General features: G+C 38.4%; 1 pseudogene; it reads right to left on the bottom strand.

Moving 5' to 3' along the window:
• Positions 1 to 30: 30 nt before the first annotated feature.
• On the bottom strand, positions 31 to 24492 carry LOC145643551 (uncharacterized; annotated as a pseudogene).
• Positions 24493 to 27991: the final 3499 nt, after the last annotated feature.

Here is a 27991-nt window from a genome sequence, read left to right as displayed (position 1 = left end):
AAATGTTGCCCCAGACCAAAATTATACAATTCAGTGAAGTTCCATTATTCCCAATGTGCCTCCAATATTATAAAAAGTCACACCTTCAGATGCAGTTCCATTCCCAAAGATTATCTTTCTACATGCAGCGACAGCACAGTAGTAAGTTCCAGTAGCAGTGAGGATGAGATTCCACTTGAGGAGCTAGTACACACAACTCTGTGTAGAATAGCCAGCCTCAGATCTCTTCTTACATTGATCACTACTGTCTACATGTGTGTAAATTATTCTTCGATCAGATTCTCCTGAGCCACGTTTGAACCAGTAGACACTGTAGTCTCCTATACAGCTTGAAGTATCAGCTTGTACTGAACACTGCAGCATGGTAGATTCTCCCCTCAGAAAAGAGCAATCAAAAAACTAAAAGTGGTGTAAAACATAAAATACAAATGTAAACAATGTTGGCCATGGTGTAATGTTGGAGTAAATGATGTATGCTGACACAGCACAACTCTATACCTTCAAACATCCAAAGGGCCCCAGATACAAACTCTATAATACTTGTGCTTATTTTTTCTCACAAATATGTTCCTACATCATCTTCTTTTATTTCATTAATGTTGAGATCAAAAACATCATCCACATTGATACTAAAGCAAGCACTGTTAAATGCGGGCTCAAATCTGTACTTTTTAGTGCCCCCAAATGATCTCACAATATTCTCTGGCAGCTTTCCAAAATTCTGCTTGTACCAAGCTAAATTATTATTTTTGTTTTCTTCAGCCATATTGAGGTCACACTTTATGGTAATATTGTGTCCATGCTTTGCTGTTTTCATTTGAAGCTCGGGGATGTCAGATGTTTTTACTGTAAAAAAAAAAAATGTTAAGCCTTTAAAGTGTTTAAAGGTTAAGAAATGTTTAATGACCTTATTCAGCTTAGTAGCATTAAACATAAAAATATTCAAGCAGAATTACACTCACCTGTTACAAAAAGACAAAAGGTGATAAAGAACCCAGCCATTGTTTCTGCTGAAGACAATAGTGAGGTTTAAAAGATTGATCTCTTGTCAGTTCAGTAGAAAAACAGGCCATATATAATTGGACAGTTTGAAGTAGGGGGATGGATTTGATTGTTTCAGTAGTTTTGAGGAAATTCAATGTTTACTTAGAATTAATTCACAAGCCATTTTAGATAAACAAAAAAAAAATATTGCAGCATTTTTAAACCTTATCTCTTATCTCTATATATCAAATTTGATACCTTTGTATATGCTTATAAAAGAACATAAAACCCTTTGACACACTTAATGTTAAGCCTTCACAATATTTTAAACACCAGAATGAATAATAAAACTACATAAAATGGCCACCATTATCACTCAGCCAAGCCAAGAAGAGGCAAACATGAAAAATAAGGCAACAGGGAATCAAATTGCACAGGTACAGCAAACTGAAAGAATCCATAGATTATTTGCCACAGTGAAAGGTTTTAGAGTAACAAACTTTAATTTAGGTTTAAACATACAATATCAACATGAAGGGCTCAAAGCATGTTTATTTTCACACTTGACTTGAATATAATATACAAGTTAAATATATTATACAAGAACTTATCCAAGAAGAATGCTTTAATATTTAGAATCAAACCTACTTGAACAGGACACATTGACAAGTGAAGAGCTTTTTACTGAATGTATTATAAATCACATGACCAATTGACATGATCAAAAAAGAAAAACAAAACAACACCCCACTCCAACCATGTTAGATAGAAAAATATTATTAATTAAATAAATAGAAAAAAAATCACTAATTGGTTAATCCCAAAATATCAATTTCCAAAAAATTACCATATTTCACTTCTTAGAATAGGATTTTTTATAGCCAAATGCAATTTCATACATAGGAACCATTTATCAGGACTGCTCCTACAAACTTCTCAAACTGTAGTGTAAATGAGAATTAAGTGTATGTGTGTGTGTGTGTGGGGGGGGGGGGGCTAATTGAAATTGTGGGATGTACTATAAACCAATCTTGCAACATTAAAAACATTAAAAGGTGTAATAAATGAAATACTTTTACATTTATGTGACCAAACTTCCATCACTATAAACTTGAAACTTGAAACTTAAAACACTAGTACAGCTAGGTGACTATCTAAGAAAAAAATCCATGGTTCTGATTGGTTAATTCTGCTTAGCAGCATAGCAGCTGTTAACCAATAAAATTGTATTAAACAAATTAGTGACACATTCATCTGATATCTAGGGGCTTTGACCTTTTTTAGGAGCATTATGATATCTTAATTACTGAGCAAAACAATTTTACACAGACCCACGAGTTCCCTGAAATAACTTGTAATTCTGTGCCCTCATGCACCCAGCAGCTGCATTCCTGGACCTCTTCATGGCCTATGTTCCTGTTCCAATCCTGGCTCTTTTACAGCACTGGATCCTTTCATGCCCTGCTTCTTCTTTTTTTTTGCCCTCTGCAGACCTGACTCCTCCATAAGCTCCTGCCATGACCTCCGCTCTGGCCCTGGCTCCAGATCTGACTGCTGCCCGGATTCCCTTAGCAGTTCCTTCCCCTGGCTCTGCTTATCTGGTGTGATGATTACCTCTAGAAGGCCTGCCAGCTGACTCTATCCCACCATGGGGCCCAGGGTCACCGTTGAGCATGTCAATGCTTCTGGAGCTGCGCATTAAGTGGAGGTCATGTCACAATTTCCTCCTGGCTTATTTCTTGCTTAATGACCATAGACTATGATTTTGGGATTGCCCTAAAAGTAACTCACTACACACTTGAGTCTGGCTTCACTTCTCTACACATTACAATTGGTGACCACAGGACCACTGCTGGCTAGATAGCAGTGGGAAGCAGACCTTTCTCAACATCGCACTGACAGTCATGGCACTGGTATGAATGTGTAACCCTAATAATTTGGAGAAAGCAAGGAGGTGATTTTTTCCCCACATTTTCCCTGGCATATTTAAACTGTGCAATATAACAAGGTTACTTGAACAATGATCTCTGTTCTAGAATGGCTAAACACATTTTCAAACCCTTACAAACATTTGTTCTGCAGACCCAGTTGCATGCTCATTTTATTTTGCTGTTATAGGAAGAGTAGACAGAAGGCACTGTCTGAATATGTAGTCCATACAGGTTATACAAAGACCTAACATAAATAACAATCTAAACCAAGCAAACATTAGAAAGGGATATTTAAAGGCAAATGGGGAGCAGGTAATAGACATTAACTCAAGGGGGACTAGAATTCCTGTCAGGTCTCCAGGTTTCAGTTGCTGGAGTGGCACATGCCAGGAGCCAACAGAATAGCACCCTCTTAGGTGGCTGCAGTGGAACTTCAGAATTTTGGCCTCACATTCTTGGAGCCTGGGCAGTATGTCATAATGAAACTGAAACAAGAAAATAATAATGCTCACTGGGCCTAGTGGGGGTTTAGTCTTTTAGTAGTTTATACTGTGGTCTGTGATGGATAGGAAAGGTATGCTCAGCTCCATGGAGCCAGTGTCCACAATCTTCAAGAGCATTTTTCATAGCCAAAAATTCCCATTTTACATTTACTGGATTTAGTTAAGGCTTTTATCCAAAGCGACTTACTATTATCACTGAATGCAACTTGAGCAAATGAGCGTTAAGGCCCTTGTTGAGGGGCCCAGTTTCTTTCAGATGTACTAAGTATCCTTGAATAGGCACACAGATGCAACTTGTCTGAGGTGCCCTGACAATGAGAAAACACAGTCCCTGCTCTGGTTTGGAAGGAATTCACATTGCCTACTAAAAGGAGTGTGGGGTCAAGGTGTTGGATATGGGAGTGAACATGAAGCATTCCTAGAGGTCCTGGAATGTCTGGTTGGCAGAATAAGAGAACAAAATCTCTGGTAGTTGAATAAATGGTTGGCGACTTTATCACAACTGTCTCCTGGATAAAGGGAGGATGGAAAATCTGTTGGACCTTGAGGACAGTGATTTGAATATATCTGTCCTAGGCAATCCACACAGAGGTGAAGTCCCTCATCCTTCTTCACAATAAAGGAGAGTGGTGCAGCAGCAGGGGAGGGAGATCCCTGAGATAGCACCCCCCTGACATTTGTCTGTGGCTAAGATTTCAGGACATGGCCTTGCTAGTACTCAGGCAGAATTTGTACCAGGAATTTTGTTTTGGGACTTTTGGGGCTAGGGTGGGGACTTAAATTATGTGAAATACTCAGTGAGCTCCCCGCAGTCCCAGGGTTTTGTTGAGCTAGTCAGGGACATCAAAGAACAATAGTGCTATGCAGGAAATGGGTGCTTTGAAAAGAATGTGCTTGTGACGCTTGTGTCTCCACCATAAAAGCATAGATCATGAGAGTGAGGGGCATTCCTCCCCTGGACTGAGTTTGTTGTGGACCATTTCCATAGATACAGCTTTAACAGTGGTGCCGTTCAAAGCAGCTTCTTCATGCAGCAAAGATAGCGGGGCAGCCGATGTTCAGGCACAAAATATGTCAGCGTGGATGGCTAATTGAATGTACTGAGACAGAGACAGCTTATCTTGGCTGGCAACTTTTAAATGTAGTTCTGTACCAAGACTGCAGCAAAAGGCTGATTTCAAAGCAAGCTCACTCCATCCATTTTTAGTGGCTAAAAAATAAAACATAACTGCATAATTCACCACAGAATAGCACCGTTGATTAAAACTTAAAAGTTGCTCACCTGGTTGCTTGCCAGACATGGGGTGATCACAAATGTCATGGAACTGGCTCAGCTGGGCAGCAGTGATAAAGTCATGGTGATTTCATCTGCATCCTGAATTTAACACTGGAGGTATTCAGTGAAATGCATGTGACACAGCTGCTAGATGCAAGTACTGCTAGGGGATGTTCTTAGGATTGCATATGAGCTGTTTTGTCAGCCACTGGTTTGGAGACTGGAGAAACCTGCTTAAAGGCAGTGGTTAGGGTTAGGTTAGGATTACGGTTAGGGTTATGTGGCCATGATGGCATGCAACTGCTGAATGTGACTGCTCAGGAAAGCATCGTGGTTACCTAGGCTGTTTTCAGCTCTTAGACTCCCACTGAATGTCCCCTTCTATTGTTTTCCATAACACAATTGCAAAGGTTTATCTGATAGCTTGGCAGTGAGAGATTATTTTGTATTCACCAGACAGAGTTAACAAAAGTACAATACACTCAGTCCATAGGGGAGATCCAATATCAAAAAACCCAATTACAACCCAAATAAAGCAAGCAAAACAGATGAGATCCAAAATGTAATAAAAAGCAAATGCTGCAGTAATAACAGCCTAGAAATACAGATAAAACTTCAGTTCTCATGACAAAAACACTCAGAAATGCATTTTGCAGAGATTGGCAAGATCTCACAAAGGACACAGAGATGCAAAGGTGTATATAAACACCTGGAAACAAGGGACAGATGAAAGACCTGAACACATGGGAGACTAGAATTCCATTGAGGATTCTCTCCTTTGGCTATAGAGGAAGTGGGTGGAGCCGGTGTGACAGTCAGAAACACTTATCATTTGAATTTGAACATAAAGTATGTAATTATTTAATGGATTATTTATGGATGTGTAGCAATTTTTTTCATAATTCAGATAAGTTGAATCCATTACAATGTACATTGTTAATGGCTAAACACATTCAGAGGGGTGACTTAAGACAGTATGTATATGTGATAGCATGTACAGCAGTTAGAAACAATAAATTGCTGCCATTATATGTACACATACATGTATAATATCATACAGCTACAACTACTTTGTAGCTGTATGGTAGACCATCCTTAATGACACTTTCATACTGTTACTTCCTGTTATTGTAATTTACTGTTTATTGTCCTGTTGTCTTGCTTAGAGCCACTTTGCATAATATGCTTTTTTGATTTTAAGTTTAGTTATAAAGCTCCTTATTGTGTTTGGTCTTGCTGCTGTTAGAGTTCTGTCAGTGATTCCAACATATATGTATTTTCTGTTCTAATCTGTAACATGTGGTGGCCCGAGTGCTGCAGGGCAAGGGGCAGGACGCACAGACTCTCTTGGACATGGACGAACATTTAATTGAAAGATAAAGATGACGGCACTCACATGTTACAAACAATGCACGCAACACAGTTACCACTGAACAAACACAATTACATTTAACAACGGCAAGAAAAAATGTTACTGTTCACACATTACGGCAACAATAACCGACAACACTGTACACAATGACAAGAGTTTAAATACACAAAGACTAACACAATACAGGTGTGTGCAGGTGTGGCTACGAACATGACCCTCCTACTGCACGTGGCAAGCCAAACCTTTGCGGGAGGTAAGCGTTCCGTGACATAATCTTTATCATGGTTTGGGTTTATCATGAAATTTTGATAATCAAAGTAGCTTTGTGTGACATATTTTGTAAAAAGAAAAAGTGTATAAAAGGTTGATAAGAGCCAACCCCAGTAAAATTTGTTTTGAGTTTTGCACCAGTGATACAGGCAAAAGTCTCCTGAGCTCTGGTTATGGACAATCACATGCCAAAAGTTAATTAGTAATGCTTAATCAATTGAGTAAAAACTGTGTTGCTTTACTGTATTGTATAAATGATTATTGCATCCTCTAAGCACTACATCTGGACTCCACCTCTGGGCACCATGTGAAGGTCTCTAGTTCTGGCTTCTTACTCTCTCCCTGTTATGGCTTGTGATCCTTCTTTCTTTCTTTCTTTCTTTCTTTCTTTCTTTCTTTCTTTCTTTCTCTCTCTCTCTCTCTCTCTCTCTCTCTCTCTCTCTCTCTCTCTCTCTCTTTTAAAATGACAATGGATTACAGACCTTTTAGCCTAGCTTTGCATTTAATTTGGTGTGGTGCATATTTGAAGGCTTTGTGAGAGGACTGACCATCACTGACCTCCTGACAATTGTCCTCCACACCCGTGCACATGTCAAGACTAATTCACATGTGTGCAGCGCTCTATAAAAAAATGAAATGTTGAGCACTTAGATACTGCAATATGAGCAGCATGTTTGTGATCAACAAATATAAGGGATTAATTCTTTAATTTTGGTAGATTTGTATGATTAATTTCTGTTTGGTAGATCTGTATGGGTAACCTAGAAATTCTTAAATTCACATTTTTAAAACATGTAAAAGGCAATGAACCCTGTCATGAGAGTACTTTGAACCTCTTTGATGTAGAAAAGACGTTAGTGGTCACAACAGTGGTTTTTGCACTGCTCTGTGAGTTTGCTCTCTTAAACTAAAGAATGGATGTCAATGTGGCACCTTTATAAAGACACTAAATGAAGCTTAGATAGAGGTGGGAAGAAAGTCATACTAACCTTCTGCATTTAAAACAAAATAACTGGCCATCTTGACATGGTGTTAGGAAACCTGTAATGTAATGTAGAAATTGTACTAAAATACAGAAATATAGACCTTACCGATACAATTATCCATTTCTTTTTTTTTTACACTGAGATGTTCACTTGTTTGAAACTTGAAGCTCTACAGCAGAATAATCTGGTCAGATGTCCAGCCTGTACTGCACTATACAGCTGTTGTCTTTATTAAACAAATGATGAAACAGGGGCATCTACACAATCCAGTTTGTTCCTAGGATGTTGTTTTTTAATCTAGAAACTGATAGCTTTTGTGTTGCTTTTGCCTTTAGGGATAATGTATTTTATGAGATTAAAAGAAAATTAGATTAATTGCAAAACATTGTGCAAAAATAGATAGAGTGGTCACTTTATTAGTTGCATGTATTCTACAGCTGTACCTATGTGACATTTTATACAGCAGCAATACACAAGCAATGAAAAATAAGTCTTATATTATTTCAGCAAATAAGGAAAACACTTGTAAAAGCAAAAAAAAACCAAAAAAAACAAAACAAGAAAGTCCACTGAAAAGGCAATAGCTCCAGGACTGGCTACTTAGGCTGTAGCAGAATATATGTGACGTGCTAGAGGATGGCAACTGTGGGATAGCAACTTTTATATAACTAATTAAATACTTTTTTTATGAAATATATTGTTTGCAGAGCTTGGAGATGATTTGAATTTATTTTGTCCTCTTGCTCTCAACGGCACCAGGTAACGTATCAGCAACAAGGAGGTTAATCCTTTCTTTCTAGTTGTATAAAATGATGCATACTGTCTAAAATATATTGCAAAAATGTTTAAACATTTTCTATTAGTTTTCAAAATCACCTAGGGCTTCACAATTTTTTCCTTCAGGCAGTACCTCAGAGGTGAACATTATCCAGATAGATGGGCTGAAGTTTGTTAAGATTGGTGAAGATATTCATCTGACTTGCTCATTTTTATCTAATCTCGCTTCAGTGACTGCATGGTTCAAACACACTCCAGGAGGAAAGCCACTTCTCATTGCCTCTGCATACCACGCTGAACCAGTTTTGTATCACATATATTTTAACAAGAATGGATGGCATAATTCTATAAGAAAAGTATCCATCTTTACTCCGAGGATATCCAGTGGAGAACCATCTGACTCTGCAACATACTACTGTGCTGTTTCATATTATTCATATATTGGATTGGAGAACTGCAAAGTTTTAGTGCTCAAAGGTAGGTTCAGAAATGTATCATATGTATTTATATTGCTATCATAATAATAACTTGTCATGAATTTGACATTGCAATAATAATCTGGCAATAATAACCTGATGTAATTACTGAGAGCATAAAAATGATTTGGTACATAAAAGAAAATAACAGACGTTCCTTCTGTAGATGCACCAGTCAGTCCCTATGCTGTTTACCAGCATCCTATATTAAATTCTGTCATGCAACTTTGAAATGCACAGTACTCACAAAGAGGTGTGCAGAAGAGCACAGTGTGTACTGATTTAGACATGGCTCAGGACAATCTCATGCAGGAATAATTTACACTCATGGAGACAGGAGTGATCAGTGTAAGAACAGGAAGCCAGGGAAACGGGAGGCACTCTGGTCCATGAGCGTCACATTACCCTCCTCTTAACGAGTGACACAAAGTGCAGAACAAACCAAAGTAGAGGAGCCAGAGAAGAAACCAGGAGCAGGAACAAAACCCAGACAAGACAAAGCAACAGGCCACTCAGAAATGAGCTGAACACGGGACATAATGAGGGGTAGAGGATACAGGGGCAGAAGCAAAGACAGAGGAGATTATACAGAAGAGATTATACAGCGGAGATTTATAGGTACAACTGATACAGGCACAGGAACAAAATACACAACAACCATGGGTACAGGTACTGGAAAGTGTAAGGCAACACTAATGCCACAAGGTAGGGTAACGGGTTTTACCATATTCACACAAACAGGTATAGACACTTGGACAGGAACAAGGACAACAGCAGGAAAAGGAGCAGGCAAAACAAGAGCTGGGGTAACTGAAACAGCAGACATTGGGGCTGGTAAGTAAGTATTTGATGTCAATGCTGGGTCAAGGAAAGCCAAGGAACACAGACACAGGACATGCTGGATGCCCGTTGCATGCAGTCACAGAAATGTTGTGGTGAGTGGACACCAAAGGAGTACAGGACATGAGCATTCACAAGCAGGCCCAACGAGGCCTGAGCCTTAAGGCCGGGGTCCAAAGACTTGCCGGGGAATTCCTTGCCGGGGTCAGGAGGTGGTTTCGGGAGATCCGGAGGTTGGGCCACAGTGTTCAGTGATGGGACCAGGGGCATGGCCATGACATTCAATGGTGGGTCCGGGAGGTCCAGAGGTGCAGCTACAGGAGCAGACCTGGTACAGGAAACAAGAACAGCCTGAGACGCACATCTGGCAACAGGAAATGGCTGGGTGTTGTCTCTACGCCAGGACCTGGCTAGGCAGTGGTTTCCACTATGCCAGGAACAGGAACCGGATCAGGACGGGCAGTGCCTCTCACACTGGGAACAGGAAGTGGATCAGGGTGGGCAGTAACTCTCACACCAGGAACAGGAACTGGACTTCTGCAGTAAGCACATTTCATAGTCCTTATAGGTCCTGCCCTAGAAGCTGCGAATCCCTGACGCTTGCTTTGTGATCTGTAAGGTATGAGCACTTACCGGGAGTCTCGACTACCTTCGTGTCTGATGTTTGCTTATCCTTTGCGGACTCCTTGGATTTGCTTCGAGAACCCCTTGTCCCCACAGTGCCAGCGGAGTTAATCTGCCCGGTGCGATCTTGCTGAGAGAACTTTTCTTCACAGCAAGGTGACCACTGACCGGAGAGGTGCGCACTCACTGTGTTCTTAGTAGGTTGGTCATTCTGTAATGTGTGGGAGGTGATGAGCGAACACACTTGTGAAGTGCTGGCGCATTGGATGTGATAAGGAACGGAACTAACTGAGGATGCCAAAAGGAATGGGACTGATTGAATAGAATAAATAAATAATAAGTTTGATAACGGAAACAGACTAACAATACAGAACAGAACAAAGAACAGACAGCTAACATGTTGAGCGCAAGAACTAAGCAGAAAGGACAAAAACACTTAGGAACGATTAACGGAGAAAAACGATGAGGAATGAAACTAGGACTAGCGGGGAGTACACAGAACTGGGCAATGTAAGAAAAACAAACAATAACCAAGACAAATGACACAGGTAATCAGAACTGAAAAAGAAAACCAGACAACACTAGCGTATATAAAAAGGGGAAGAAAAACCTAAACAGAAGCGATGGGAGAACATCTGACAAAGAAAGAGAGCAGAATCAGACAAGCGAATACTAACAGGGAAAGCAGCACAGACGAAAATACAGAGAAAGTACAACAGACTAGCGAACAGAAAAAAAGGAAACAGGGAAGGCAATATAGAATATAGCTAAAACAGGAATTCAGATAGTTGCATTTTGTTGGAACTGTTAAATTACTACCAGAAGTATTCAGTGAAGACCTGCTGGACAAAACATAGCATTTAAATGTTAACTTTGCTACAAAAGATATTTTATATCATTAGTTTTATTGCTATTAGTGTATTGTGACATAAGGACATTTAATTAACATGAAGCTTTGTACTGTGTTAAAATGTATTTGTAATAAAATTAAGATGATTGTTTATAATGCATAGCAAGGTGTCATTGAAGAGGTCTTAGTTGTACATAAGTCAAAAGTTGAGATGAAAGTTGAGTGCTATAGGTATTAACAGGTTTAAACAGTTTCCCTTTCTGTCAAGGGTCTTTCTGGCTGTTAACGTTTATCTGTGATGTGGTCAGAATCCACAATAGCCTATGTACTGCACCATATCTACACCATCTAGATTGTGGTTATTGTTTTCATGCAAACATAGAACAGAGTTCACAGGAAAGTGCATTTATCAGTAAACTATTCTGAGCATTCAGAAATCTATGATGGGCTGAAAACAGGATTCATAACAGATGTGAATGAAAAAAAAGTCAAAATGTATTTTAGGGCATTGGAAGTGGAAATAATCATGATTGTATGTGCAGATTATGAACAAGTGAGTATGGGTATGGGGTATTTCACAAAGCTTGTTTACCAAACTTTAAACTTAACCTTGAACTCCAAGTTGACTTATTTCAGCATGTCATATACAGAGTTTTTGGTTTCTGCCCAACTGAAGATCAGTCAATACTTAGTTGGTTGATCCTAACAAAAGTGCACCTTAGTTAACTATAAAAAAGTTGTCCTCAATGGCACACCAATAAGAGGATTCACCATGGCCTTTAAAGATAAAAAAAAAGAATAGAGCATATGCAGACTATGAGCATACAGTATCAGTCAAATGTTTGGACACACCTGACACAATAAATGTTTTAATAGTAATAGAGGCATTTTAATCTAATGGATTACACTTACATTTGTTTCTAATATAATTATAATTTGGGAAAAGTGTTAGCCTATATATGAATTCATTTTCAAAACATACACACAACATTTTAGATACACCCCCAGCAAATAGTTGTCTTTCAGAACTTTAGTTCCTCACCCTACAAGTTCTCTGTATATGTGAGAATGTTTTCAAGACTGATGGGAAAGCATCATAGGTGTCTGCTTCATGAAGCTCATAAGAGACCACCAAGAGTGGGCAAGAAACTTATTGAGGATGGACAGAGAATATACACAGTAAGTGTCTGTGCATAATGAGTGAGTCTCAAAGACTGAGTGGAATCCAACTGCAACATTTAATAATAGGTGCAAAACAAATGGATATTTCAAGAAGACATACACAGGGTCAAAACCAGGCACGGCACAGATCAAAAACCAGCAGAAGTACAAAAAAGGGCTAGGCAGAGGGCAGAGATCAAAACACAGAGAAGGCAAGAGAATATGCAACAGGAATGTTATGTATACTTGTGGAGGCAATAGTTCACAATGAGCATTTGGTTTAGTATATAGTGAGTTTAAATAGACTGACCGATGGCATTAAGTAAAAACAGGTGAGACAGTAACCATGGAGACCATACTAGTATGCCAGAGAGGTGGAGCTTTGGTGGCCATAGGGGGGGATTGCTGACTGTGTGTGTGTGTGTGTGTGTGTGTGTGTGTGTGAGAGAAAAAAAGGGAAGTGGTGTAGGAAAGGGTGCAAAGATAAATGTATCAACATGTTATTGACAGATAAAGAACATTAGGTATTAAATGATTAATTAATTCATTAATTAATTGATTAATTAATGATTAACAGAGACAGTATTTAACTCCAAGGCACTATAAAGGCTACACAAATTTATTGACATAGGAGGATAATATTATTTCTCCTGATCCAGGTAAGATTGGTGGAGCAGCTCCTATCAGGATGGGGTCATATTTGTGAGCTCTGTTGAGTGACCCCTTTAATATTACTATCAAGAATCCATTGGGGCTGAGAATCTGTTAATACAGTAGTTCTGGTTACTGCAATTACAGGTGGTCCGTAACTAGTCTCTTCTAGTTTCCTAGGAAGCAGACATTTAATTACAACTCTGTCACCAGGTTTGAATTTTTGTGTAGGCTGTACTGCTGGAATAGCAAAAGAAAAGGCAAGATTAGGTTGAAGCAGGTCAGTTTTTCAATCAGAATTGCAGTGTATTCTGACCCGATTATGTCTCCTGTATGCACTGTGCCAGGCTGGCCCATGACCCATGCGGTGGGGAAGATCCTTCCAATTAAAATTTCAAAAGGAGACAATTTAGTGGGTTACCACAGGAAGTATATCAACCTACTTTTTTCCTGTCTCTTGCATTGCTTTGCTTAGCCTGTCCTTTAAGGCTAAGCACCAGCAACAGTGTATGAAAATGTAATACACATAAATACAGTGAAAACGTAGTTTCTATCTTGTAATCCATCTTGCAGGAAGTGGTAGCTCAATGGTTGCTGGTTCAAGTTCCACCATTGTTGAGCCCTTGAGCAAGGCCCTTAGGCCTCAATTGCTCAAGTCATAATTGTATGATGCTTTGGATAAATGTCATGTAAATGGGATTATAGTTAGAAAACTTTTTTTTTTTTTTACAAACTCAAGGAATACAACTTCAAAAATTGTTCTGCCTCGCCTTCTGTCTTCAGAACATAAACATTACCTGTGTGACGTAGCGGGTGGACAACTCAAGAAATTGAACTGTAGATGATGCTAATTGACAAAAAGGAGTGTTGTCTTTGCCTGCAATAATTCACTGTACTTTGCGACCCCCATGCACAAATAGCCCAAATAGCTCAAAAAAAGATAAAGTCTGTCAACTTAAAAAGGGCACATCAGAAAGGGTCCTATACAATACTAGTAATACAAGTATAGTAGTATGGCACCTCCCATCTGTTTGAGTTGCTATTGATTGTATCAGGAAGGAAAATGTAGATCTGAAGCAAAGAACTGTAGAGCTGAAGCAAAGAGCTGTAAAATCACTGCATTTTTGCATTTAGTGTCACACATAGGATGGCTTCTATTCATTTTGAGAATTGATCAATGATTACAATATGGCCACATGCTGGAATATGTGCTCTCTACTGCACAGTGGCACTGAGAGTCCTTGCACATGCTTGGTGCAGCAATGGAACTCAGTCAGTCAGTGAGTGAAACTGCCTTTTCTAGGTTGTGCAGATAAACTGTCCATCAAAAAGACTACAAGTATAGTAGTAGGGTGCCTCCAATCTGTTTGAGTTGCTCTTATTTGTATCATGGAGGAAAATGTAGCTCTGAAGCAAATAACTGTAGAGCTGAAGCAAAGAGCTGTAAAATCAGTGCAGTATGAGACAATGCAGGATTTGCATGAACCTCGTCTGTTGTATTTTTCCCCTATATAGTCAATATAGTAAATATTTTAGAACCTTTTGTAATGAAAAGAGAAGAGTTCTCACTGACACTGCATGAAGACATGGGATGACTAATTGCTAACATCTGTAGGGCTCAAGAGAGGTGGCCAGGAGGCACCTGAGGGCTCCTTGCCCCTTCGAATACATGGTCCCAGAGTATGGCACAGACCACCCTTTACTGGGGATGATAGTTTGCCAGGTTGATGCATGGGATGTCACCTTTGGGATGGTTAGAACATCCATATATGCAATGCAAAGTGATACTAGCAGGTGTGTTCCATGGATCTTTGGGCCCCATGAAAATGTATTTAATCAGAAACATCTGAGACACTTGGGTTTCTGGTTTGGCAGGTAGTGCCATATGAGTGCCCCTCACATTGAGATCCAGCAACAAATTAATTCCCAGCCAGGCCAGTCACAGCCATTATCCTGTTATCATGTTGATTATTATCATGTTGCTTGGCAACAGTCCATTCCCAACCCAGTTGCAGAACTATCTGTTTTGGCAGAGCCACATAAATTATTAAACAAATCAGGTGTGAATTCATGCTATTACACTGAATTTCATTTTTAACTTGAACTGAATCCCAGCTGTGCAGATAATCAGTATAACAGTGCCCCCTCTCATAATATTGCTTAAATGTTGTCATCGAGCCCATTATCACATCATTTCAACACGGTGGCACCTTATGTGCAACTTGATTCTGTACCCAGTGGGTATTCAAGTATGATGTTCTGTATGCAAAGGAAAATTCTAAAATAATATTCATTTATATATTGAAAATGTCAAAGTCATGGATTTATATAATAATTGTGGTATTTACAGTACATTTAATAATGTATATGTAATATCTGTGCAGACAGATATGATTGGGCATGTGCAAAAATGAAAGATTTATTTAAAAAAGAGACAGGAACAATATAATAAACACCAATGTCACCTTGAAATTCTGTAACTATACTAAAATGCAATACACCTTTGAAGGCTTTACTACTTCTTTCATAAGGTTTGGAAACTGATTTTGTGTTAAGATTACTGTGCTTTGCACACTGCAAGATGAGTATTACATTTGTAGTTGAGCACAGCTCTATTTCACAACTACCATCTTTTCATCCTTTTAGGATGAAGTAAATATACAGTTTTTTAAAAAAAATCACACTATTATCTTTCAATTTGGTTAATTAATTTTCAATTCTGTCATTTCAGCTTTATGGGTTTAAAAAGACATTAATAGTCTTAATGTGGTACTATTCCTTTGGTCAGGGAATTTAACCCATTCATATTAGTGGGTGGGGCCTAATTCAGTCTTCTGTTATGGCAACCAATCAGCTGTCAGCACAGAGTTTTAAAGCTGTTGTGGTAGGCGTTTCATCTAGAGAATCATGCATTCTTTAGTTATACCTACAAAGCTTTACTCCTGTTCTTCAAAATCTGTAAGTGAATCATTTTTATTCTGGTCCAATAAGATTGTGTTAAAGTTTCATTACTCTAAATATGTGAATAGTGTAACTGATTTTATTTTATTTTATTTTATTTTACCCCAGGGGATACATTACTTGAGGAATTTGCTGATGATTCAATTTTATATAATTTCCTTCTTTTTAACAACTTTAGGTAGTGTATAATCTTTAGTGTATCACTAAATAAGTTTATTTTGTTTACATTCGTTTACAGTACATTGCATCAACTATATTTGCTGTACTAATCCATAAACCTTTCCAATTTTTTTTATATCAATGGAGTTTCACTTTTCACTTTTTTTTCAGGCAATACCTCTAAGGAGGTAAATATTCAGTAGATAGGGTGAAGTTTGTTAGGTTTGGTGAAAATATTCATCTGACTTGTTCATTTTCATCCAGTCTTGCTTCAACAACTGCATGGTTCAAACACACTCCAGGAGAAAAGCCTCTTCTGATTGCCTCTGCATACCACTCTGAACCAGTTTTGTACTACAAACATTTTAACAAGACTGGACACCATAATGCTATAAGAAATGGAACCAACTTTACTCTGAGTATCTCCAATGCAAAACCATCTGATTCTGCAACATACTACTGTGCTGTTTCATATTATTCACATATTGGATTGGAGGACTGCACAGTTTTAGTGCTCAAAGGTAGGTGCTGGTCTGTTAAAATACTAAATGCACTTCATAATTTGCCATGAAATAATTTACTGTACAAATCAGACTGTCTCCCTCAATAAACACAAAATAACTTTCTCTATAGATACACCTGCCATTCACTATGATGTTCTCCAACATCCTGTTTTAAATCCTGTCATGACAGGCAGTAATGCACCTTTGAAGTGCACAGTACTCACAAAGAGGTGTGCAGGAGAGCACAGTGTCTACTGTTTCAGACATGGCTCAGGAGAATCTCATCCAGGAATCATTTACACTCATGGAGACAGGAGTGGTCAGTGTAAGAATTGCTCTGAGGCTGGCTTTTATACACAGAGGTGTATGTACATGCTTCCCAAGAAGAACCTCAGTCTCTCTGATGCTGGAACTTACTACTGTGCTGTGGCTGAATGTGGAGAGATAATCTTTGGCAATGGAACTAAATTGAACTTTGCAGGTAAAAACTAAATGAAACGATTTGAATAAATAATAATTAAACAACAACAACAACAACAACAACAATAATAATAATAATAATAATTAGAATTTCTTCTGTGTGTAACAAAAACAAACTCAGCATAAGAGGAATAACGTATATCTTTTTTTAAATGCTAACAAAAGATTTCTAGATTTCAAATTAAATATTAGTCTGACAGGCAGCCATTTATTGCCATTTGTGTTGGATTAAAACAATAAAAGTTGTTTTGCTATGACTTTTCATAAACAGTGAATGTTCAGTGCATGTTTTATTTATTTTATTCTGAATCACATTTATTGTTTTGATTTAACTACAAGTTTTCTTATTTGGTTATTGCAGACAAAGGTACTATGGACCCAACTATTTTTATTTTAGCAGCATCAAACATCATATGCCTGCTTGTGGTTTTATTATTATGCAGAAGATTACACACTAGTCATCATAAAGGTGCATTTTATTTTTGAGACGTAATTGTTCATTTCTCATTGTGGGTGAATGTACCTTCCATATTTCACATTGGTTTAATTGATCTACTTATCATTTGTTTAAAATTCTTCTGAAGGTCAAAGAGTTCAAGTAAACCAGGTGATTATTTTGTTTTATAATAACTTTAGTACATTAGGTTACATGTGCTAAAATGTTACATATGTTTAAAATGCTCAAGCATTCTCTCATTGTGCTACATGTTGGGTTGTGATTACTTTCAGACTGAGGACCCAGGCACCTTGAACTATGCAGCTCTGAGCTTTGCTCATTCTCACTCTCCCCAAAGAACCAAAGCAAAGTTCAACAGTGATCAGTCTGTATATGCACAGGTAAAGGCACATCAGTAGAAAATCAAGTAAGGATTTCCTTACAATATTCTTTTAAGAAATGAATGTATGGTGGTATAATTTATGTAAATGATTGGATTTCAGTTATTGTAAAGTTCCTATTGCTGAAATAATAACAATAATACTTAAAATCAATTATTATTATGTTTCTTGTTAGTAGTACTAGCAATGTGGGAAGTCTGTCTAATTTTTAGCTCCAAAACAGCTATACATGTGGTACAGCACCTAGCTTTTAATCAGTCATTTGTAATTCTTATGTGTTTATGCAGTTTGTTTTGTACAGTACTGTTTTAAAATAAATACTTATCATTTTAGGATTTCTGTCCTCTAGCACACTTTATCCAGCTTTTATCCAGGACAGTAGCCCAGTGGTTAAGGTACTTAAGCTGTAATTGGAAAGTTGCTGGTTCAAGCTCCTCTACTTCCAGTGTTGGGCCCCTGAGCAAGGCCCTTAACCATCAATTGCTCAAATTGTACTCAGTCATAATTGTAAGTCATTTTGGATAAAAGCGTCAGCTAAATGCTGTAAATGATTTAACCTTTTTTAATCAATATAAATGATCAGTAATTTGTTTGATCTGCAGATCACTTGCATTTTTTTTTAAATTTTAATTTTTTTTTTTTTTTTATCTGTGAATATGAAGCTTTACAACACGTCAGTGTTCCAATTACAGGTAAATGTATTAGTAGTAATAGTAAGGCTTGGGCATAAGAAGGCTTGAGGTTTAGAATGTTTCCATCCTTTTTTGGGGAGTGGGTGGAGGGGGTTTGATGTGGACAGAACCCTCAGATCCATGTCTGTGTTATCTAGAAAGTAGTTAAAGATAAATATACACTTAAACATGGAACAAAGTTCAAAGGAAAAGAGGTTTTCACAAAACATTTTCAACATACACTTAATTCTAGCATACTGTTTCTAATATATGTGCTGAAGGAATGTATTAAGGATGCAAATAAGGTCTTCGGATGAAAGATCTCCATGCTTGAGACTTGAGCAGCCCTGTTTTATCCCAGTCATCACTTAGTTCTGCCCACAGGACCACTCAGTTATGGCCAAGGAACTTTGCTGAGACCATGCTCAACACAGTATTGATTCAAGCATGGTAATAGGTGTTGAGCTGGTGCAAGGATTTTTTTACACAAATCAATTTTTCAGTTTGGTTAAGAGTGGTCTGCAACAGTGCCAACCAGACAACAGGACTATTATTTTTAGAAACTGATGTAGCAGTTTTTATACTTTTAATAGATTGTCAAATACAATGGATAAAATTAATTGGGGCAACAATTTGATTAAAAGGGAAATGTATTAATTTTAATACATTTATTAATGATTAATAATCCAGTCTCAACTCATGAAAGTCGCCAATTCGGTAAATGATTATTGCTCATCTACTAAACATTTGAATATCACTTCTCAACTCACAGAAGTAATAATCAAGGGATATTTATTGAATAAGCATAAATAGGAAAAACCTGCACAACAATCATTGACTAGAATTCTATTAATGATCAGGAGTATTAAATTCACTAGAATAACCATCCTAACAGGCAACTAAACAGAATGTAACACTTAATTCATGGTGGATGGGGTAGGCAATTAGGCTAATAAAAAACAAGCTTCTGGGAATGACCAACTGGGTAATGTACTTATCAACCAAACAAATCTAAAGCAAATGTATTAATCAAATAAAATTCATGATCTAAGCATAAAAGGAAGATAAGGGGAACAAGGGCCAGCCTTTATGACACAGTGTAAGGGAAACTGGGCTAATAGTGGTGTTAATGAGGCTGAATCACAGACGAGAGGAAAGAGTTAACTAACCTAATTTAATTAGTAAATAATAAAGTTACTGTTGATACCAACTGGTAACGTAGAAGGGAAATCTTATGACACGCCAGCGTCTGAACCATCTGTCAAAGCGTGTGTTTCAACAAAGCCGTCTGGATAGAGAAAATCATAAATCGGTAACCACTTTCCTTGGAGTTGTCTGATGGCTCTGAGGGAGAAGTTCAGTCTCCATCACATCGCCAGAGTGGCTCATGCAGACAGAGTCCATTTCCTTGAAATCATCTCAATGGCAGTGCATGATTTATGAAGACTGATGACAATGACTGGAACAGGATTCTTGGACAGGGGGAATTGGGTCTTCATAGCTTGCTCGAAGTAGAGCCATATAGGCCTTTGTGGGCAGACATTTATGAAGCAGGGTTGTTGGTTCATTACTGGCAGTGTATTGGAACTCCAGACTTAAGCAGATAAGTTTGCTCAATATAAGATGTGATGGGCAAATTACACAACAACAATAAGAAATTAGTAAGATAATAACAAAAATAAACAAAAAAATGCAAATATAAAATAAGGTAAAACAAATTAAGATAACCTGGATTTGAATCTTGCTAACCACTTAGCAAGAGGTTATTCACTTATTTTAGGAAATAATTTCTGCTGAAGTTCTCTGGTGTTTTTTTTTTTCAGTAGTTCTTTGCAACTTGCAACAGACTGAAGAGGGGGTTGAGTTTGACAGGTATATCTTTGGGGGGGGAGATACATGCCTAGTTCAAGCAAATTTAATAGCCTTTGTCATGGTTGGCCCCTCCTATCTTTCTTATTGTCTTGGTTTCCCTGTCTAGTGTAATTATTCTGCCTACATTAGGCCTACATTAATGAGTTTCTAAGGGAGATTTTGGGAAGATCTGTTGTCGCAAATATTGACAACATTCTGATCTACTCCCCCTCACGGAAACAATATGTAAAGCAACGTACGTGCCGTGCTACAGATCCTATTAGAGAACCACCTATATTGTAAGGCGGAGAAGTGCTAGTTCCATCGCAAGGAGATCAACTTCCTAGGGTACGTCATTCAACAAGGGTGTGTGGGTATTCAACCAGGCAAGGTGGAGGCAGGGAAGGTGTGGCCAAGGCCATTTACACGCAAGACACTACAATGCTTTCTGGGCTTTGTCAACTTTTACAGGAGGTTCATTAGATCCTTCAGTTCACTGGCAGGGCCTCTCACAGATCAGCTCTGGGGACCTGTGAGAAAGATCAAATGGACTCAGGAGGTCGACAAGGCCTTTGAGGAGCTCAAGATTGCCTTCGCAACTGCTCCCTTCTTGCAACAACCAGACCCTGAGAGACCTTCAATGCTAGAGGTAGACGCCTCTGACATAGGAGTGGGCACGGTGCTTTCGCAACACACGGGAGAAAGAGGTGGCCTGCGGCCCATCACTTAAATTCTCTCAAAAGCTGAGCTCAGCAGAAAGGAACTGCGGGGTTGGGGACCGTGAGCTCCTGGCGATTAGGCTAGCTTTCATGAAGTGTAGACATTGGCCGATCTACTGTTCTGCCAGGTTTTCAGGCAATTCGGCCTGCCTGAGGACATCGTTTCAGACTGAGGCCCCCAATTCACATTACAGATTTGGAAGGAATTGCTGGGCAAGCTTAACATTGCGGTTAGATTGACGTCTGGCTACCATCCTCAGGCCAATGGGCAGGTGGAACAGGTCAACTAGGAGCTGGTTAAGTTCTTGTGCCTCTATTGTAACCACCACCCAGAAACATGGAGTATGTGCCTCCCATGGGCGGAATACGCGCATAACTCCTTGCGACACACAGAAACTGGCCTCACCCCGTTTGAGTGTGTTCTAGGCAACCAGCTGCCTCTTTAGCCCTGGAACGTCCCTACATTGGACCAACCAGAAGTGGAGAGATGTTGCCAGGAGAGCGAACGGACCTGGGAGGAGACGCACCAGAACCTATGTAGGGCGATCGCTGTCTACAAGAGGAAGGCCGACAAAAAAAAGAGGGGAAACCCCCAAGTATGAGATTGGGCAAAAGGTATGGGTCTCTAGCAGGGACAGCCGAGCAGGCACCACAGGCAAGCGTGAGGCGAGATATAAGGGCCCCTACTCCATTACTGTCCCGGGTTAATGAGGTGACCTACCAGGTAGGCCTGTCAGGGCTACTCGGGCTTCCAGGCCCTTCTGCGTTTCCTCACTGAAGCTCGTGAGGGACGGCCATCTCACGGAGGAAGGGGATTCCCCAGAAATTCCTCCCCCATCTCTGGTGACGGAGGAGGGACCGGTGTACAGGGTACGTTCTCTGCTGGACTCCCGTGGGAGGTCCGGGGCCTCCAGTATCTGGTGGACTGGGAGTGATTCAGTCCTGAGGAGCGCTGTTGGATCCCAGCCTCTCAGATTTAGGACCCCGACCTCATTGCCTCATTTCATAGGTGGCGCCCACTGAGGCCTGCCCCGAGTTGGCCCCATGGGCCGGGGCCGGTCAGGGCCTTTGGAGGGGGGTTCTGTCAGGGTAGACCAGTACCCAAAAAGGGGGGACACACCCTCGCAGGACCAGGACCATGTCACGCACTTTCCTCGCTCACAATCACCTGTCTTCTGACAGGAGACACCTGCACCTCATTGACCTGCACGTGTATTTATACACCCACTGGTTCCGAAGGAAGGGGCTGCACATTAGTAGCCGAACCACGAGAGCCTACTGGAGAGAAGCTACTTCGCTCCTACCTACCCACTAGACTCGGTGAAGTGACGTGGAAAGAATGAACAATAAAGAACTTGTTAATGGAACTTCACCTCTTGCTTCCTCTCTGCTGCCCTTGTCACATGAACAAGGCTTGAGCATGCTCTTTCAAGTAATACTCCTGATTTTGTCCACTTACTCTATATTGTCAATAAAGAAAGAATCATCATAAATGCAGCTGGTCTTGGTTTGCTACCAGATGTATTAAATGAGGCATTGGATGGTCTTTACATGAATTACTCTAGAAAACCACAAGTACTTTGTTCCTGGACCAGTGCACATGCAACACATTCACACCAATTACAAGCTTATCAAGCAGGTAGCCAATAGTGTTGCATGCAGGGTACGTATATTATACCTTCAGTTATGTGTTTACACAGTTATTATCAATCATTCATTTTATCAATCATTTTTCTCTTTGAGCTCAGACATTTCCCCCAGCATCATTGTGCATGCACAGTTTACACACCACATTATGCATGCTCAGGCCTTATGTATCCTATTTGGCATTCACAGGCAGCTGACTTTTCTGTTTTCTGTCGTTTCACAAGGGAAGATACTACACATCACCTTGTCAATATGCATCCAGAAATACTAACTATGTATGAAATCATTCTCTTATTCTCTATTTCAGAAACTACTATGTGTATGAGCCATTTTGTGGTGGGGTTCAAAATCTCAAAAATGGTAAGTTAGGCAATGTATAGAGTTCACTTTCAAATATCCAAAAATTGTAGTGAACGGCTGATGTGTGCTACATTTTATAATGGTTATGATGTGATGTGAAGGTATTTCATCAAAGATGGCTGTTTTGTATAGGAATAAGTGGTCAAGAGCTAGGCAATGTAAACTGAGGTGACAAACAATTCCTTAAGATATAACTAATATAAAGGGTGACATTTTGTCAGTTTATGTATGCTGTATTTCTAGCTGGATAGGAAATGTGCTTTGCTTGCTAATCGTTATGTCTATGTGATGTAAGTTGCTGGGAGTAAGTGAATGAATAAACCTTTCAGAACATAGCTAATGATTCTAATAAAATTAAAATGTTTGAAAAATTCTTACTGTCTGGTATATATAACCTTGAGATCCCCTTTAATGGCAAGAAAACTCTTTAAAATCCTGATATTCTTAATATCCCATTACCTTTAAAATGATCAGAACTTATATTAAAATCCACTTTGAAAAATGTCATATAACAGAGAATACCAAACCTAAAAATAAATAAATAAAAATGTAAAACACACTCACAAACATTTTTACCTGATTCAGCTGAGAAGTGTGAGCAGCGCCTTATAAAAAGAAAACAATTTATATGTTTCTAATGAGCAAGTTTACTATGCCAGTAATTTTTTTTTTTACGAAAGACCTTTTGAAAAATATACAATTTGAAGTTTGTCTTACTTTGTAGCCAGTGCTTGCATAACAGTCTTCCAAGTATAACAATCACAGGCACACAAATTATGTTTGATGTTGCCAAAGCAAGTATCATTGAATCCCAAGATGTACAATTCTCTGGTAGCGTAGTAAAAAATCGAAATTTAAAAATTCCAAAATACTTAACAATATAAAAAGGGGAATTTATAAAGCAATATAGACTAAATTTCAAAAGTAAACACACTTTGATGAGATGGACTCAGTAATAAATTAATTTATTTACCTTTGATTCTCCACTGGGAGCTCATACACACAACTCTCTGTAGGAGATCTGGCTTTAGAGCTATTCTTACACTGATCACTGCTGTCTCCATGAGTGTGAATAATTCCTGAAAGAGATTCTCCTGAGTCATGTCTGAACCTCTAGACACTGTGTCCTCCTGCATAGTTCTCAGTGAGGACTGTACACTGCAGAGTCACAGAGTTTCCTGGATAGACTGGCTCCAACACAGGCTGCTGGAGAACAGACAGGCTATGGGACTGTGAAGCTAAAACAATGCCATAATTTCATGTGAAAGCAGTGATACAAAAATATTATTTTAAGCCAAAAAATATATTAAATGAAAGTATGTAAATATAGCTAACATAAACAGAAATGACCTTTTACAATCGATTTTGTTGCTTTCCCAAATTTCACTATGTTGGATTGAGCATTTCCACAGTAATAAGTAGCAGAGTCAGAGACCTCTAACTCTGTTATCACCAAATGATTTCTATCCTCTCCGATCACCAAGATAAAACGAGCATTTTTCTTGAATCCATCATAGAATGTGGCCTTCGTGTCATATTTGTAGATAGTTGCAATGAGTTCAGGCTTCTGACTAAATGCATGCTTGTACCATGAGAAATGCATATCAATATCACTTTGATAAAGGCAAGTAACTGTGATATTGTCCCCTTCATTAACATACAGCAGAGTGCTGTCTTGATTAAGGACTTTTTGGGTTCTGCCATGATCTGGAAAGAAGTATAAAACAAATTAGGTAACTATGGTGTGTCATACGTATTCAAAAATAATTAAAATACATATATTTACTTACTAATTTGGAAAATTGACTTCACACAAACAAAATGTTATTTGAATTTGTATTCAACGTTGTCAAAAACTGTCAGACTTTCCATAAGACTGCAATGAAAACATTTTTCAGTTGTGTGTGTGTGTGTGTGTGTGTGTGTGTGTGTGTGTGTGTGTGTGTGTCTATTGTTACATGCATGTTGTTTTTACCTTTTCCTGTACATTGTTACTGGACTGTGTTTTCTTACTGTGACCGCTTAAGGAAATACTTAATACTTAAATAATTCCTAATCTCTGTTGTACTTATTGCTCCTTAACACAGATAAAGATGCCACTTAAAACAAATATTGCAGAATTTATACAATTATTTATTTTGTTAAAGGTGTAAAGTACAAACAGTAAAGATAATGGTAAATATTACTTACCCAAATTAAAATAAGGTAAAGCAATTAAAGGCCAGAATGAAAACAATCCCCTTATGTTCAAAGCTACACAATGTGATCTATCAAAAACAAAATGGTTAGTCAATGTGTTGCCTAAAAGTTACACAAATAATTCACATTTAACTCATTTAACGCATTTATGTTAAAAATACAGTGGGAAACACATAGATGTTAGAAGAGTACAGTAACCACATGTCCTGGCTGAATATTCTGAAACAAATATGCAAGGCAAATATGCAAGTCAACTACCTACAGTGTGCAAGGATATAATTCAATGACTGTCACTGTAGGTCAGAGTGAGGACATGTCTGGTCACTAGAGGGCAAACCTTTTTTGTAATGTGCTCAGGAAAAGAGGTTTAACGTTACTATGATTCACTGGTGCCTTTTGTCCATTTTAGAAACATGAGAACTCATTTGTTTTTGCTTATTTTAGTCATAATTGTTGTCATATTGCCATATCAAGGTTGCATTTCAGCATTTAGTGAGGCAAATAAGCAATTGGCTGCTTCTATTGCTGCCTCTATGCCAAAACAGATATTAAGATCCTCTAACAGTGGGGACTAAATGTTTTTTTTTTGAGGGTTAATCCTCAGGGCCTTTGAATATTAATTTTAACTTAATTTCTATCTTTTAGAACTGTATAGAACTGTCTATTACAACAGACAAAAATGTAAACACATTGTGTACATATGAAATTGTAAAGAAATTTACAAGTGTACCAAATGAGGCAAGCAGCTAGTATCATAAATAATCATTTAAAATAAGAAAGAATAAGAAGATATAAGAATATTAACTGAAAAACACTCTTGTGATTTTATTTGGTTAAGTAGTAAACCAACATAATTTGGGTTTTTTTCAGTTGATCTACTTTTCCTGGTAAAACATAATCAGAGATGGATAGAGTAACCAAAAACTGTAATCAAGTCAAAGTACTTTTACTTTACAATAAAAATTACTCAAGTAGAAGTAAAAGTAGTCCTTTAAATTATTGCTTCAGTAAAAGTAAGAAAGTATCTAGTAAAAAGACCACTCAAGTAGGGAGTTCCTTTATCAGATTTTATTTAATAATGAAAACAGAACGGCAAAAATCACAGCCTTATTTAGGCAGCCGTGCTGCATCACATACAAACACCACATCAAATAAAATCTTTAAGAAAATCAGCTACACATATGAGATCCACAAAAAACACGACTATAGTAGGTTTGAACTTACACTTAGATTTATGCTCTGTATTTTAAATGCAAGGCGAACAAAAACATTTTCTACAGTCACTTTCTTTTACAACACAGCTTTAGAATCAAATGTCATATACCTATTTAACAATTCTGAACTCTTTTATCTTTCAGTCATAGCTTAAACATGTTTACTGAAGTGTGTCATTGTTAGCAAATTTGCATTCTGACATATATCATCTAGCACATGTTAAGTTTTAAAAGCAGTTGGCTTTCAAGATGTTTGTTGTGAATTCTTGATCATTTTGCAGTGAATATGTAAGGGTTGGCACCAGACCGAGGCCCCATCCGGCCACCAGAGGAAGGCCTTGAGTCAACTGTACCACTAATCAGGTTTAACACCCAACAGCTAGGCTAGAGCTTATATAAGCTCAGTGACCCAATCATTCACTCTTGGGTCTTTACTAAAGGTTTAAGACAAGTTCCTAGACAGTAATTTTAGGTATTGAGGTCTGTGAGCCCTTGTGCTATACTTCACTTTTTGTCTGTGGGAATGTTTGTGCTTTTACACGTCTCCTCTCCAGTTTTCTCTCCCGAGGCTTCGCTTAGCCATTCAAGTGTCTTCCTGTTCTCTGCTTTTGTTTGGGAAGTTTTAGTTTGGTTTTCCCCAGTGCATCAGGGTTGCCATTTCTTCCCATGGCTTCCTTTGTTCTTTATTTTTCCACGCTCTGTGTGGTTTAGTTTTTTTTTCCTTTTGTTTTACCTGAACCAAGATCTAACTGTCCTGCACATGGGCCTACCATTGTTAGTGTGGTTGCTCACCCAGTAGGCTGTTGGCATCGTCATCTAGCTGACCTGGGTTCAAGCCCACTTTATAAAATAGGAGTACAGCAATACTAAACAGTCTCTCACAGGCTGCAGAATTTGAGTGACAATTTCTTGATTTGAGGAAAGGAATGCAAAATGTTGATACCATCATAGATGAACATGAAAGGTACCACTCCAGCTCTCCTGTTTAGAAACAAGTTCCTAAACTTCATAGATGCAAAGAAATTTTCATCAGAGTGGCTATTGTCTGCAAGAACCTCATCATTATCGAAGTTCATCTCAAGGTGATTCCGGATGTAGTCAAGCCCTGTGCCAAGACATCATTTTCAAAATTTTACTCAATTATTATATAGGCTAGCAGGGCACTATTTTGGAGCCATCTCTATTAGAAAGCCTACAGCGTTTCAGTAACAAATCTGTGATGTATTACTTTTGTAAAGACTAGAAAAGCATTCACATTATTGTTCAGTGTTATTATTCAGTGTTCCATTTGTACAACTATTCTGTTCACTTTTTTTGCTATTTATTGATGCACACTGCACTGAATTTCTTTATTAAAGATAAATTACCAACCTTCAATAAGACTTTCTCTGTGGTTCAAGATGTTCTGAATTCTGGTAGAAGTATAGCTACAGCAATCAGCTCAGTATCTTTTATGACCTATCTGAACTTCAGAATTCCTATCTGAACTTCTTCAGAATCTATAGAGCTATAAGCAGGAGCCTACAGACTTTACAGGATGATTCAAGCTTCAACATCCCCTGCAGTTGAGAATGAGTTGGCAGAATGAAACCCACATGTACAAAAGGATTCTTCTTGGAGAATGTCAAGGGCCATGAAAAAATGTTTCACAGTAGTGTACTCATCCAAAAATTCCAATTCTGCCGGCTT

The sequence above is a fragment of the Electrophorus electricus genome, chromosome 13 (assembly GCF_041902795.1).
Source record: "Electrophorus electricus isolate QZ-2024a chromosome 13, ASM4190279v1, whole genome shotgun sequence".
Taxonomy (NCBI): domain Eukaryota; kingdom Metazoa; phylum Chordata; class Actinopteri; order Gymnotiformes; family Gymnotidae; genus Electrophorus; species Electrophorus electricus.
Note: the sequence above shows the minus strand (reverse complement) of the source record. Positions and strands in the feature narration are given on the sequence as shown.